Raw genomic sequence first — 16,526 nt, 5'->3', positions numbered from 1 at the left:
TGTATGGAGGCTCAGATGTGAGCGCCCTGATTTCAGAAACGCGCCTTGCTGAAGTGATGGCTATAAGGAAGGCTGTCTTCCAAGATAGGTACTGGAGTGAGCAAGTAGCCAAGGGCTCGAACGGGGGCCCTGTGAGCCTGGAGAGGACCAGGTTGAGGTCCCACGCTGGAACGGATTGTCGTTGCTGTGGGTACAGCCGATCTAAGCCCTTGAGGAATCTGATGACCATCGGGTTAGAGAAGACCGAGGAAGCGAGTTCTCCTGGGTGGAAAGCAGATATAGCGGCCAGATGCACCCTGATTGAAGATATCGCCAAACCCTGCTGTTTCAGGGATAGGAGATATTCGAGTATAAAAGGAATAGATGCCTGCAAGGGGGGCGTGGCCCGGTCCTTGCACCAACAGGAGAACCATTTCCACTTGGCTAAGTAAGTGGTCCGTGTAGCAGGCTTTCTACTTCCCAGCAGAATCTGCTGCATGGGATGTGAGCAGTGTAGCTCTGTCCAATTCAGCCATGCAGCATCCATGCCATGAGGTGGAGCGATTGCAGGTCAGGGTGACAGAGTCGGCCGTGGTCCTGAGAGATGAGGTCTGGGAACAAGGGAAGTGTCATCGGAGTTTGAACCGATAGCTCCAGAAGCGTGGTGTACCAGTGCTGCCTTGGCCAAGCTGGAGCGACTAGAATCATATGTGCCTGGTCTCTGCGTAGCTTGAGCAGTGGACCAGTGGGAATGGAGGAAAAGCGTAGAACAGCTGGTCTTTCCATATCAGAAGGAAAGCGTCCAACAGGGAGCCTGGAGATCGCCCTTGTAGGGAGCAGAACGCGTGGCACTTCCTGTTGGCTCGAGATGCGAACAGGTCGACCTGTGGAAATCCCCACCTCTGGAAGATGGAATAGATGATGTCTGGACGAATCGACCACTCGTGCGTCTGGAAGGACCTGCTGAGACGGTCCGCTAGAGTGTTCTGGACTCCAGGGAGGAACGATGCCATGAGATGTATCGAGTGGGCAATGCAGAACTCCCACAGGCGAATGGCCTCTTGGCATAGGAGTGACGACCGGGTTCCTCCTTGCTTGTTGATGTAGAACATGGCCGTGGTGTTGTCTGTGAGGACTGACACACAATGGCCATGCAGGAGACCCAGAAATGCCTGACAGGCTAGGCGCACCACCATCAGCTCTCGAACGTTGATGTGCAGAGCTAGTTGGGATGCGGTCCACAGGCCCTGGGTATGGTGTTCCCCGAGGTGAGCGCCCCAACCTGTGACCAGGTGCAGGGAGGGTTGTGGGGCGTGAAATGGCACTCCTGCACAAACCGCCTTGTGATCCAGCCACCATGTGAGAGAGTTCAAGACCGAGTTCGTAACCGTGACCACCATGCTCAGGTTGTCCCGATAAGGGTGGTACACCGATGATACCCAGGCTTGCAGTGGGCGAAGCCGAAGTCTGGCATGCCTGGTTATGTAAGTACAAGAGGCCATGTTCCCCAACAGGCCGAGGCACGTCCTGATTGTGGTAATCGGGAAGACCTGGAGTCCGTGGATGATGTTTGTGATGGTGTGAAACCGAGTGTCTGGCAGAAGAGCTTGGGCGAGTCTGGAGTCTAAGACTGCCCCGATAAACTCTATTCTCTGGGTTGGCTCCAGAGTGGACTTCTCCTTGTTGAGTAGAATGCCTAACTCGTGGAATGTTTGCAGTATTATCTGGACGTGAGCTTGAATTTGCTCCCTGGTGTAGCCGCGCACCAGCCAGTCGTCTATATACGGGAACACCTGTATCCTCTGTGGACGAAGGTATGCTGCCACGACAGCCATACATTTTGTGAACATTCTCGGAGCCGCTGACAAGCTGAAGGGAAGGACGGCAAATTGGTAGTGCATTCTGTTTACTACAAATCGAAGGAAGCGCCTGTGGGGGGGGGGGTAGATCGCTATATGAAAATATGCGTCCTTCATGTCGAGGGCGGCGAACCAATCTCCAGGATCCAGGGAAGGGATGATGGTCCCCAAGGAGACCATGCAGAACTTCAACTTTACTATGAATTTGTTGAGTCCACGTAAGTCTAAAATGGGTCGCAGACCCCCTTTTGACTTGGGGATCAGGAAGTAGTGGGAGTGGAACCCCCTGCCCCTTAACTCCAGGGGCACCTCCTCTATGGCCCCCATAGCGAGGAGGCCAAAAACCTCCTGTATAAGGAGATGCTTGTGAGAAGGGTCCCTGAAGAGGGACGGGGAGGGCGGGGCGAAGAAAACTGGAGAGCGTATCCCCTCTCCACCGTGCGAAGGACCCACTGGTCCGAGGTTATAAGGGACCAAGCACGGTGGAAACGGGAAAGGCGATCCCGAAAGGAGGGAGATGGATCCTGGGTAGTGGCTGGGGCGCCGTCCTCGAACGCACCTTCAAAAGTTTTGTCTAGGACCTGAAGGTGGCCTAGGCGGGCCCTGGTTCTGACCGGGTTGGGGGCCGGTCGACCTTCGTCTACCTTCTGGGAAAGTCCTGTCTCGGACGAGGCGGGGGAGGGTAGAACTTTTGCTGCTGGGGCCTAAAGGGTCTGTGCTGGGGCCCTGTGACATGCATCCCCAGGGAGCACATGATGGTTCTCGAGTCCTTGAGGCTCTGCAATCGAGAGTCCGTCTTATCCGAGAACAGTCCCTGGCCCTCGAATGGTAAATCCTGCAGGGTCTGCTGCAGTTCTGGCGGCAAGCCCAAAACCTGGAGCCAGGAGACGCATCGCATGGCTATGCCCGATGCTAGAGTCCTGGCGGCAGAGTCCGCTATGTCCAAAGAGGCTTGCAAGGAGGTCCTAGCTACCTTCTTACCTTCCTCCACTAAGGCCCCGAACTCCTCTCTCGAGTCCTGGGGAACCAACTTTTTGAATTTACCCCTGGAGTTCCATGAGTTATAACTGTAGCGGCTCAAGAGCGCCTGTTGGTTCGCGGCTCTGAGCTGTAAACCCCCGGCTGAGCACAGTTTACGCCCGAACAAATTGAAGCATTTAGCGTCTCTCGATTTGGGCGCTGCCGTCTGCTGGCCATGACGCTCTCTTGCATTCACAGAGGACACAACCAGTGAACACGGTGGAGGGTGCGCATATAAGTACTCATAGTCCTTAGATGGGACGAAGTACTTTCTTTCTACTCCTCTGGCTGTGGGTGGGACGGAGGCAGGGGTTTGCCATATAGTAGTGGCATTAGCCTGAATCGTCTGAATCAGAGGTAATGCCACCCGGGATGGGGCATCAGCCGACAGGATGCTCACCACCGGGTCCTGCACCTCCACTATCTCCTCTGCCTGGAGGTCCATATTACGTGCCAACCTATGTAAACGGTCTTGGTGGGCACGAAGATCTATTGGGGGCGGGCCCGAGGCTGATGTGCCCGCCACCGCCTCATCCGGGGAAGATAAGGAGGATGCCTCCGGGGGCAAGGGGTCCAAAGGGAGGTCCGGCTCTAAGGGTCCCTGAATCGGAGGTCTCCTGCCCCGGGGTCAGGGCCTGAAGTGTAGGCACGGGAGCCTCCATGCCCCCTAGGGGAGGACGGGAGATGGTGGCCTCCGGGACTCTGGGCTTGGAGTGTGCCAAGCGAGAGGCTGATGGTGGAGTCCCTTGCGCTTGGTGATACGCCCACGGAGTCCAGAAAGACCAATGCTTAGGGTCCTGTGCAGGGTCCTCTGCCCCCTCCTGCCAGTGACCCAAGTCAGCTGCAGCTTGACCCTGAGGAGGGTATGCTGATCTCGAAGCGCCCTCGGAGGAGCGAGACGGTGATCTCGAGTGCCATGGCAGTGCCGAACGCGTCTGAATGGGCTCCGTATGATACGGTGCCGATCGGTGCTGGTCCGCAGGCGTTGCCGGCGAGCGGTACCGTGATCGAGATTGGTGCTGTCGGTGCAGAGATTCAGATCTGGACCGAGACAACGATGACTGCCTGTAGACGTGGTGCTGGGAGCGGCCCCTCGAACTGGAGTGGCGCTCATACTGGTGCCGGGAGCTACGTTGCGACTCTGATCGGTACCGATGATCCCAACGGTGCCGAGATGTAGACGTAGATCGGTGCCATGAAGAGGACCTAGGCCGCGAGTACGACCGGTGCCGGGGTGAAAGTCGGCGCCGGGACTGCGAGCGGCGTCGGGACCTGCTCCGAGAGCGGTGCCGCGAGTCCACGCTCGGAGACGGCGGGCGTACCAGGGCAGGCTTGCCCCTGGATTGTACTGACCGAAGGGCGGGCGGTGCCGCGGGTTGAGACGGCGCCGGCTCCGTGAGAGCGATGAGGTCCTTCGCTGTCGCAAAGGTCTCCGGGGTAGACAGGAGACAGGGCTCCTCCACGGATCGTAGCGGTGAGCCAGTCCGCACCAGACTCAACGGCCCCAGTCAAGGCTGGATACCCACTTTGAACTTTAGGGTACAAATGTAGGGGCCTGCATGAAAACTGCTAAGCTTAACTACCAGCTTAGCTCTGGTTCTGCTGCCACCATTTCAATGGATTCCATTCCTGGGAAGCCTTGAAAAACCTTCACCAATTCCCTGGTGAATACAGATCCAAACCCCTTGGATCTTAAAACAAGGAGAAATTAACCATCCCCCCTCCTTCCTTCCACCAACTCCTGGTGAATACAGATCCAACCCCCTTGGATCTAAAACAAGGAGAAATTAACCATTCCCCTCCTTCCTCTCACCAACTCCTGGTGAATCAAGATCCAAACCCCTTGGATCTTAAAACAAGAAAAAATCAATCAGGTTCTTAAAAAGAAGGCTTTTAATTAAAGAAAAAAGTAAAAATCATCTCTGTAAAATCAGTATGGAAATTAACCTTACAGGGTAATCAAACTTAAAGAGCTCAGAGGACTCCCCTCTAGTCTTAGGTTCAAAGTACAGCAAACAAAGATAAACACTCTAGTAAAAGGTACATTTACAAGTTGAGAAAAACAAAGGAAAACTAACACGCCTTGCCTGGCTATTTACTTACAAGTTTGAAATAGGACAGACTTGTTTAGAAAGATGTGGAGAACCTGGATTGATGTCTGGTCCCTCTCAGTCCCGAGAACGAACACACTCCCAAAGAACACAAACAAAAACCTTCCCCCCCCCCAAGATTTGAAAGTATCTTGTCCCCTCATTGGTCCTTTAGGTCAGATGCCAGCCAGGTTACCTGAGCTTCTTAACCCTTTACAGGGAAAAGGATTTTGGAATCTCTGGCCAGGAGGAATTTTATAGTACTATACACAGGACAGCTATTACCCTTCCCTTTATAGTTATGACAGCACCGGTGCCGGAGTCAACGGTGTAGCCGATATCTGCAACTTCTGGCACTCTAGAGGTGGACGCGGCTCTACCACCGGTACCGGGGGAGCCGGTGTCTGTAGGACAGAGGCCTCCTGTGTCTTGTGGGGCCTCTTATGTCCCGGAGACAGGGACCGGCGCCAAGGCGCTTGCGGCAGACGGGGTGCCAAAGGAGGACGGTGCCGTGATGCCTTATCCGCCTCTGCTCGCAGTGTAGTACCGGTAGGTGCCGCAGGGGCGCTGCACACCGAAGCGCTCGGTGCCGGAACTTGGTGCGCCGAGGGAGGATCTGGGCTAAGTGCCGCCTCCATGAAGAGCTGCTTAAGTCTAAAGTCCTGCTCCTTTTTGGTCCTGGGCCTGAAAGCCTTGCAGATCTTACACTTGTCCGTCTGGTGAGACTCCCCTAGACACTTCAGACAAGAGTTGTGAGGGTCTCCTGTTGGCATAGGCTTAGCACAAGTCGCGCACGGCTTAAAGCCAGGAGCCTTGGGCATGAGCCTGGCTATGCGCCAGGGGAAAAGGGGGAGAAGCAGCCCCCTTAGCCCCCGCTAACTATTTACAACTATTTAACAATGAACTATGAACAGGAATAACTAATCTAAAGAACATACAACTATAAGTACAACTATCTATAAGAATTAACTGGATAAGCTAGGGAAAGTGGAGAACAGCTATGCCGTGCTCCACAGTTCCAACAACCGTCAGGGGCAGTAAGAAGGAACTGAGGGGGCGCTGGGTCGGCTGGGGTATATATCCGGTGCCATGAAGGCGCCACTCCAGGGGGCTCCACAGCCGACCCACCGGGTGTTGCTAGGGTAGAAAATTTCTCCGACGATCGTGCATGCGGCGCACGCACGCCTATTGGAGCGATATGAGCAAGCACTCGAAGAAGAAGGAATGTTACAGAACATTTTTGTAACCCACTTAAAATGAAATGATTTAGGGACTAAATTTTCTGTTGGATGCCCACGTCAGTTAGAGCTGCCCATGTGTACCAGGAAATGGGGCACTCACCTCTTGGGTGCCACCTAGCAGTGGGATGAGGTACTGCCATCCTTTACTCTCCCCTGGTGCCCCCTGCAGGCTGCCAACTGACCTTCGTCAATCTTTCATGGCATGGCACTCCAGCCAAGACACAAAGTCCAAATGAATCCTTACCAGAATAGTAAAAAGTCCAATATATGAACAGTCCCATTCCCCTAGCTAGGGTCTTCAGCTCTGGCTCTGGGCCCTTTAAATCCGGCCCTTTGTTTGGGTTCTCAAATAAGCTCCTGTCCCTTTCTTGGGGTTTATGGCACTGTGGCCAGTAGAGGAACCCAGGCCCATCTACTACTCTGGGTTCCAAGCCAGGGACCCTATAAACAGAAGCTATGCACTGCTCAATTTCAGTTCATTGATCCTTCTTCCCTGGGCATCTTCCTTACCTCAGAGTTAAGATTGTTAGGTCCTCTCTCTCTCTCTCTCTGTAAACCCAGCTTAAGCAAATGCAGCTAGAAACAAACTCTAGTTATCCTGTGAAGTGCTTTGGCCAGAAAGGAGCACACTTCCTTGTCCCCCTGGTCCCAGCCAGGAACTGAACTGCTAAGGCCCTGCAGTTCCTTTTATCTAGGGTGACCAGACATCCCGATATTATCGGGACAGTCCCGATTTTAACCCATTTGTCCCACGTCCCGATCACACATCGGTCGGGACGCCCTTTGTCCCGATATTGGGGACGGACCGCTCACCATCACTGCCAAAGTCCTGAGGCTGACTTGGCAGTGCTTCCTGGTAGGGGCAGCTCCCGGTGGCGCACGCACCCTCCCACCGGCAGAAGTGCGGGCGGTCCTTAGGCACAGAGGCAGAGGGGGCCTCTGCATGCTGCACCAGCTCCTTCCTGCCCAATCAGAGCTGCGGTGGCGGGGCTTGCAGGCGCCGGCGCCCCCCTACCCAACCCGACCCTAGGAGTCAGAGGGACCTGCAGGATGCTTCCCGGGAGCTGCCCCAGGTTAGCAATGCTGGGACTTCCCACTTTGCCCCCCGGCAGGTTCCCCCTGGCTCTTAGGGTCGGGGGGGGCAGGGGACTCTCTGCGCGCTGCCGGTGCTTGCCAGCCCCGCTCCACAGCTCCGGCAGCTCCCATTGGCGCTTTTCCTGGCCAATGGGAGCCACAGAGCTTGCGCTTGTGGAGGGCGCAGCATGTGGAGACCCCTCGGCTGCTCCTGATCCTAGGAGCCAGAGGGACTTGCCAGATTCTTCCCGGGAGCTGCCCCAGGTAGGCACTGCCGGGACCCCCCACCCCTGGCAGGTCCCTCTGGCTCTTAGGGTCATGGCGGGGTAGAGGGCTCTGTGGACTGCTCCCACCTGCAAGCCCCGCTCCGCGCCTCCGGCAGCTCCCATTGACGCTTTTCCCGGTCAATGGGAGCCACGGAGCTCACGCTTGTGGCAGGTGCAGCACGTGAAGAGTCTGGAGACCCCCCTCGCCGCTCTGACCCTAGGAGCCAGAGACCTCCCAGCAGGGCTGGTGAGTGCGGCCGGGGAAGGGGGCAGGGTGTGATGGAGTGAGTGTCTGGGAGGTGTGTGTGGGGCCCTGGGCTGTAAGGGTGTGGAGGGCACTGGGCTGAGAGGGTGTGGAGGGTGCTGGGCAATGGGGGAGGTTTGGGTGTTTTGGGGTGCTAGGCAGCGAGGGCCTGTTGGGGGGTGCTAGGCAGTGGGGGAGATCTGTGTGTGTCAGGGCACTGGGCAGTGGGGGTCTGTGTAGGGCATTGTTTAGTTGTGGTGGTGGGGCTGTGGGGAAGGAGGAAGGGAGGGAGGAGAAATCTGTGTGTATTGGGAAACTAGCGAGTGGGGGGGTTCTGTGTGGGGTGCTGGGCAGCTGAAGTGGAGCTGTGGGCGGGGGGGTGCTGGGCAAGGGTGATGGTGTGCACAGCACTGTGCATTTGTGGTGGAAATGTGGGGGGGCTCTGGGCATAGTGGGTTCAGGGGGTGCAGGGCATAGTGGATCCAAGGGGCGCTGGGCAGGGGAGCTGTGTGGCGTATCATGGGCCCACCCCCAACAGGAAGGGGCATGCTGGTAGCACAGGGCCAGGTGGACCAGTGTACCCTATTGCCCCTGGCCGGCCTTACCCTTCCCGCTGCTCACCTCCTCAACTGAAGGTGGGAGTAGGGGGTGCAAGGGTGGGTCCCAGCAGTGCTTACCTGGGGCAGCTCCTGGGAAGCGTCCAGCAGGTCCCCGAGGTGAGTGTCAGCTGGGCTGAGCCAGCAGTATGGCCCAGGGTCCCCCAGCATAGTGTGTGCAGACTGGTCCACCTAGCTCATGGCAGAGCCAAGGAAAGGAGGCACCTGCCTCTGCACATGCTGATTCCACCCAGGGCAGGTCGGGGCTGAGCACTGCTAAGCTGCTGCCCAGTTCACTTACCCACATTGGAAAGCAGGGATTGCATCTGGCAGCGTACATCTGCTTGATGTACAATCAGGACTCCATTTGTCCCAATACTCAGGTAAAATTCAAAATTTGGTAATGAAATAGAAAATTAGTCAATTGGGAATGTCCCATTAAACCCGATTATGATCTGTTATCTACTGGCAATTTTGGTTTTTCAGGTTGTTTTCAGGTGTAACACAATTACAGTAGGGATATGTAGTTTACAGTTCTGAACCACAGTGCATACCGTAGGACAAACTACAGTGAGCATGTAATAACACGTAAGAAGCACAAGACTGCGCGGTTCTTTTCAGTGGCTAGCTAGCTAGCTAGGTAACGGTCTTCAGCCAAAAACCCCACCCGAAATGGCAACGGCAAGGGAGGAGCCAACTACCAAAAAACAAAAAAGACAGTGCAGATACAGGACAGAATGGGAAGCCACTTACACCTGGATTCAGAAATCCTACGAGTGTGATTCAAAAGCCTCTTGTAAAGCATGCAAGAAGGAATTTAGCATTTGCCATGGCAGAGTCTGATGTTAAGCATCAAGCTGATTCAAAAAATCATGAATGAAACACCAAGACTCACAAGAGCAATACCCTGGTCTCGCATTTTTTCAGCAGGCCAAATGCATCCTTCAATAACAAGGTTATCGCTGTTGAACTAACTCAAGTTTACCACACAGTAGTCCATCAACACTCCTATCGCTCATGTGACTGTGAACTTAAACTGGCGCCTACCTTGTATCCAGATTCAACGATTGCGAAGCATGTCGGCTGTGGCCAGACAAAAGCGGAGGCATTGATCAAAAATGTCCCATCACTGCTCTCAACAGAATTTTTAAAAGACTTCAGCAAGCCAGACTGTTCTTATTTCTCAGTTGCCACAGATGCATCTAACAAGGGCAATGTGAAAACTTTCCCCTTATCGCTGAGATACTGGACACCCGAACATAGGGTCCAAGATAAACTGTTAGACTTCTATGAGCAAAGCGAAGAGACTGCAGAGGCAATAAGCAATGCATTACTTGAAAAACTTGCGACACTCAAACTAGACGTAAACAAAGTGTCTTCCTACTGTGCTGATAATGCAAACATGAATTATGGAAAGCGACAATCAGTGTACCAGAATTTATAAAAACAAAACAAAAAAATCTTGCCTGCAAACTGCCCTGCCCATGTTGTGCACAATGCCGTGAAACATGCTAGCAATATCCTACAAGTTGACATTGAGACTCTGGTGATTAAGACGTTCAATCATTTCAGCAGTTCTGCTAAGAGAGTAGCATTGAAGGATATGTTTGACTTTGTGGATATGGAGTATTCCTCTTTACTGAGCCACGCTCCAACAGGCTGGTTGAGTCTTTTCCCAACTGTAAACAGGCTTGTAAATATGTGGCAGGCTGTTAAGTGCTACTTTGTTTCTCTGGGCAGTGAGAAGTGCCCAAAATCTCTATAGATGCTGTCCTCAGACATGGAAAATGGTGAACAAGGTGAGGGGCCTAGCAAAGTTGAGGTTCATCTGTTTTTCCTCCAGAATGTCCTGAAAATCTTCAATGATACTGTGCTCTGGAAAATGAGAGTATGACAGCATGTGAAATGTATGCCATAATGAATACTCTGAGAATTAAACTTCAGCAACGGAAGAATGACAAATTCTTTGGCTCCAGAGTTGAAAATGCATTAACTGAGATGTTGCCTGTCACTGCTGCATGTCTCCAGAAAGACTTCATGAAATTTTATGATGTGTCGATCCTATATTTGGAGAAATGGTTTGATTTTTCAACAACTGGCTACTTGTTCAATACCCAGTGCTTGAACATCAAAGTTAATAGAGCATTCGAATACAAGGATCTGTCTGCAGCCATGACAGCTGTAAACCTCCAGAAAACAGTGGATCTTGAACAGCTCTATGATGAGTACTGTATCATCAAAGACATCAACTCCAAGCTGGAGCGTGGAAACTACTCAGTTGGGGAACTCTGGTCTCAAGTGCTGAGAAACAAGGATGGTAGCACTGAATTACTGAACATGACAAAGCTGGTGTCATACGTGGTCAGTATACCAGTAAGCAACGCATACACAGAGCGTGTATTTTCAATCATGAAAGGTGCATGGACTGATGTCCGGAATTGAAGCAGCATAAACTTGGTGTGGAGTGAAACCCTTGTCAAAATGAATTTCCAGATGAGTTGCAAGGACTTCTACAGCTTTGTGATTGCCCAGAAGCAAGTCATGACTATGGCAAAGTCATCCAAGAAGTACTAGCCTTCTGGCATGTCTGAGAGGTCTGCAAATTGGGAAGTTGATTTATTGACTGAATAAAAACCCAGCCTTTTACCCCTGTTGTTTGGTTAGTGTACAAATAAAGCTGTATGTTTAAATATGGATTACAGTTAAGTCTATAATTTAGTCAGGGGGGCCGTGACACTCACTGATTCTAGACTTCTGTGACTTGGTTTGCTTCAACACCAGTTTCAGCCACTGACAACTGAAGGCAGGACTGTGGGCCTCCCCTCTGTGACTGCGGCTGGAGCCAGGGCTAGAACTGTGACCCTTCGCTCCCCTGCCCTGCAACTGGGTCTGACTTTGCAACCAGGATCCTATGCCCCTGCCCTGCAGCTTCAGCCGGGGACTGGAGCTGGAGCCCTGTGCCCCTGGCCCCATGGCTTCTGCTGGGGGCTGGAGCTAGGGGCATGAGTCCTTGAGTCCTTGCCCCATGGCTTGTGGTGCGGGCTGCAGCAGGGGCCATACACCTCTCTTACAGCTTCCTAGGGCTGTGCGCCCCCTCTCATGGCTCCGGTCACAGCTGTGCACCTGTGGCTCTCTTCTCTCCCCCCGCCCCAATAGAGACTGGGAATGGCTGAGCCATTACACACATTGAATCTATTTCCCCATGTTAAGTATTCTCACACCTCTTGTCAAACTGTCTGAAATGGGCTATCTTGATTATCACTACAAACATTTTTTCTCTTAATTAATTAGCCTCTTAGAGTTGGTAGGACAACTCCCACGTTTTCATGTTCTCTGTATGTGTATATATCTCTCCTTACTATATGTTCCATTCTATGCATCCGATGAAGTGGGCTGTAGTCCACGAAAGCTTATGCTCAAATAAATTTGTTAGTCTCTAAGGTGCCATAAGTACTCCAGTTCTTTTTACTGATACAAAATTGACAGAGTTTGGCATCATTAGCCTAGTCCAGGGGTAGGCAACCGGCGGCACGCAGGCTGATTTTCAGTGGCACTCACACTGCCCGGGTCCTGGCCACCAGTCCGGGTGCTCTGCATTTTAATTTAATTTTAAATGAAGCTTCTTAAACATTTTAAAAACCTTATTTACTTTACATACAACAATAGTTTAGTTATATATTATTGACTTATAGAAAGAGACCTTCTAAAAATGCTAAAATGTATTACTGGCATGCAAAACCTTAAATTAGAGTGAATAAATTAAGACTCGCCACACTACTTCTCAAAGGTTGCTGACCCCTGGCCTAGTCTTTCTTGGACATATGCCCACATCACAAACACACACAAGACTTGGGGTAACCTTGACACTTCTAGTAGCAAACCCAAGAGAAGGGGAGTAGCAGGAGGGTGTTTTCACAATGAAGATGCACTAGCAGAGTTGTGCATATTTAGCATTCACTACACCTACCTACCTGTGTTTAACTAACTCATTGCTACCATTCATTCTAGAGTGCCAAAATGTATTCCTTTATAGAAAAAAATAAAAAGGGAAGTTATACAGAGACATCTGTGTCCATCCATGTATAAATCACATCAAATTATTCCATAATAAACACTAATCAATTTGTGTTGTGTAGTCTAAATACTGGCAAAGTGAGAACAAACTTAACACTTATATCAGAGGTGGGCAAACTACGGCCCGCGGGTCACATCTGGCCTGCGGGACCATCCTGTCCGGCCCCTGAGCTCCTGCTCCACGAGGCTAGCCCCTGGCCCCTCCCCTGCTGTTCCCTCTCCCCATAGCCTCAACGCATTGTGCCGCCAGCACAATGCTCTGGGCGGCGGCAAAGTGAGCTCTGAGGCAGCGCAGCTGCAGAGCTGGGGCCTGATCCAGTGCTCTATGCTGTGCGGCACAGCTGCCTGTCCTGGTGCAGCCACGCCGCCAGCCACCGTGCCAGGCAGCACGGTAAGGAGGCAGGGAACATGGGGGCGGGGGGATTGGCCCTCCATACAATTTCAGAAACCCAATGCGGCCCTCAAGCCAAAAAGTTTGCCCGCCCATGACTTATATCTTAGTCTGCAGACTTAAACAGTCTTAACAGAATACAGGAGAGTCGGACACAAATATGTAGGGCCTTCTGCTTCATTTCAGTGTATTACTTAAGGGGTTCATTTCTCTTTCTTGATGACCTGTCACTTGAGGTTGAAGTTCTCACCAATGTATTCTAGTAAAATTTAATAAATTATACAGGATTGTACCTTTGCATTAAATCCATTTATAAAAATAAATTCTCAGTCATGAAGATTCCTTGTAATTAACTACAACATAAGATGCACTTCCCACTCCTCTACAAAGCTCTGTACTAAATAATCCCCATCAGAGTGGAATTACACATAAAACCTGTGAAATTTAACAATAGTTATGTGTTCAGCAAATTATTCTTTCGGTGGGGAGGGCAAGGGGCACAAATAAGCATTTCTGCATGTAATAGTTTTAGTTATGAGACTATCTAATTTACCTCCAGGCCACCGACTCACCTATTCACATGGTTTCAACTACTATTTCTACACAGCCAATTGGCAAATCAGCCTCCCCCTTGCCAAGTTGTTTCCCTTGATTCAATCCTGCACCTCAGCCTGTATCCATGACATCTCCTCATGGTTCTTTTACCATCAACTTAAACCTAATATGAGCAAAATTTGAACTCCTTGGGTGGCATCTTGGCCCCACTGAAGTCCATGGGAATTTTGACATTGACTTCAATGGGGGAAGCATTTCACCCATTATCTTCCCTTGCATTCCCCTCATTTTATCAATGTACATTATACCACCTTTCCTGCAACTCACTTCCATAGTCTATATTGGTGTTGCTTCCATGTTCCCTCTCCAAGCCTTCGCTAGTGTCTTTTTACATGCTTGTTAGGGAATTCCAGGCAAGGATTCTGTCTTCTTTTGGTTCAGGGAGGAACCCTGCACACCTTTAGCTGTGACTAAAACGAATAAATAATAATATTTTGTAAAGCCTGTCAATTTTATTCAACCACCGATTGCAATTCTATTTCTTACTACTATTATAATAAAGCACTGACTTCCATATAAGGAGAATTTGGGCAATAACTGGTCATTTAGAGATTAGAGAATTAAGGCACACTATAGCACTTTACAAAATAATGAATGACATAAGAATGGCCCTACGGGGTCAGACCAAAGGTCCATCTAGGCCAGTATCCTGTCTTCCAACAGTGGCCAATGCCAGAGGGCATGAACAGAACAGATAATCATCAAGTGATCCATCTCCTGTCGCTCATTCCCACCTTCTGGCAAACAGAGGCTAGGGACACCATTCCTGCCCATCCTGGCTAAAAGCCATTAATGGACCTATCCTCCAGGAATGTATCTAGTTCTTATTTGAACCCCATTAGTGTCTTGGCCTTACCAACATCCTCTGGCAAAGAGTTCCACAGGTTGACTGTGTATTGTGTGAAGAAATACTTCCTTTTGTCTGATGCCTATTAATTTCATTTGGTGACCCCTAGTTCTTGTGTTATGAGATGGAGTAAATAACACTTCCTTATTTACTTTCTCCACACCAGTCATGATTTTATAGACCTCAATCATATCCCCCCTTAGCTGTCTCTTATACTAGGTGAAAAGTCCCAGTCTTATTAATCTCTCCTCATATGGAAGCCATTCCATATCCCAATCATTTTTGTTGCCCTTTTCTGAACCTTTTCCAATTCCAATATATCTTTTTTGAGATGGGGCAACCACATCTGCATGCAGTATTCAAGATGTGGGCATACATTGAATTTATATAGAGGCAATATGATATTTTTTGTCTTATTATCTATCCCTTTCTTAATGATTCCCAATCATTTTTTGACTGCTTTTTTGACTACTGCTGCACATTGAGAGAACTATCCACAATGACTCCAAGATCTCTTTCTTGAGTGGCAACCACTAATTTAGACATATAAAATGGTGGGGTATATTTGGGATTATGTTTTCCAGTGTGCATTACTTTGCGTTTATCAACACTGAATTTCATCTGCCATTTTGTTGCCCAGTCACCCAGTTTTGAGAGATCCTTTTGTAGCTCTTTGCAGTCTGCCTGGGACTTAACTAACTTGAATAATTTTGTATCATCTGCAAATTTTACCACCTCACTGTTTACCCCTTTTTCAAGATCATTTATGAATATGTTGAATAGGACTGGTCCCAGTACAGACCCCTGGAGGACACCACTATTTACTTCTCTCCATTCTAAAAACTGACCATTAAGTCCTACCCTTTGTTTCCTATCTTTAAACCAGTTACCAATCCATGAGAGGACCTTCTCTCTTATCCCATGACAGCTTACTTTTCTTTACAGTCTTTGGTGAGGGACCTTCTCAAAGGCTTTCTGAAAATCTAAGTACACTATATTCATTGGATCCACCTTGTCCACATGCTTGTTGACCGTTTCAAAGAATTGTAGTAGATTTGTGAGGCATGATTTCCCTTTACAAAAAACATGTTGACTCTTCCGCAACAAATTATATTCTCCTATGTGTCTGACAATTTTGTTCTTTACTATAGTTTCAACCAGTTTGGCCAGTATTGAAGTCAGGCTTACCGACCTGTAATTGCTGGGATCACCTCTGAAGCCCTTTTTAAACATTGATGTGACATTAGCTATCCTCCAAACATTTGGTACAGAAGCTGATTTAAATGATAAGTTATAGACTACAGTTAGTAGTTCTGCAATTTCACATTTGAGTTCCTTCAGAACTCTTGGATGAATACCAGCTGGTCCTGGTGATTTATTACTGTTTAGTTTATCAATTTATTCCAAAACTTCTAATGATACCTCAATCTGGGACAGTTCCTCAGATTTGTCACCTAAAAAGAATGGCTCAGTTTTGGGAATTTCCCTCACATCCTCAGCCGTGAAGACGGATGCAAAGAATTCATTTAGTTTCTCTGCAATGGCCTTATCATCCTTGAGTGCTCCATTAGCATCTTGATCGTCCAGTGGCCCCACTAGTTGTTTGGTAGGCTTCCTGCTTCTGATGTACTTAAAAAAAAAATTGCTATTACTTTTTGAGTCTTTGGCTAGCTGTTCTTCAAATTCTTTTTTGGCCTTCCTAATTATTTTTTTACACTTCACTTGCCAGAGTTTATGCTCCTTTCTATTTTCCTCACTAAGATTTAGCTTCCACTTTTTAAAGCATGCCTTTTTGCCTCTCACTGCTTCTTTTATTTTGTTGTTTAGCCATGGTGGCACTTTTTTTTGGTTCTCTCTGTTTTTTAATTTGCGGTATACATTTAATTTGGGCCTCTATTATGGTGTCTTTAAAAAGTTTCCATGCGGTTTGCAGGGATTTCACTTTTGGTGCTGTACCTTTTAATTTCTGTTTCCCCTTTCTGAAATTAAATGTTACAGTTTTGGGCTGCTGTGGTGTTTTCCCCACCACAGGAATATTAAATTTAGTTATATTATGGTCACTATTACCAAGCAGTCCAGCTATATTTACCTCTTGGACCAGATCCTGTGCTCCACTTAGAACTAAATCAAGAATTGCCTGTCCTCTTGTGGGGCCAGGACTAGCTGCTCCAAGAAGCAGTCATTTAAGGTGTCAAGAAACTTTAACTTTGCATCTCGTCCTGAGGTGACA

At 49.6% G+C, this 16,526-nt stretch overlaps 1 protein-coding gene across 7 annotated transcripts in view; it reads right to left on the bottom strand.

The window, feature by feature from the left end:
• Positions 1–16,526, bottom strand: part of TSHR (thyroid stimulating hormone receptor) — a 238,602-nt gene that overhangs the window by 155,305 nt on the left and 66,771 nt on the right. The gene's annotated exons all lie outside the window — the stretch shown is intronic.

The sequence above is a fragment of the Malaclemys terrapin genome, chromosome 4, assembly GCF_027887155.1.
Source record: "Malaclemys terrapin pileata isolate rMalTer1 chromosome 4, rMalTer1.hap1, whole genome shotgun sequence".
In the NCBI taxonomy this organism is placed as follows: domain Eukaryota; kingdom Metazoa; phylum Chordata; order Testudines; family Emydidae; genus Malaclemys; species Malaclemys terrapin.
This window is presented reverse-complemented; position numbering and strand designations above follow the sequence as displayed.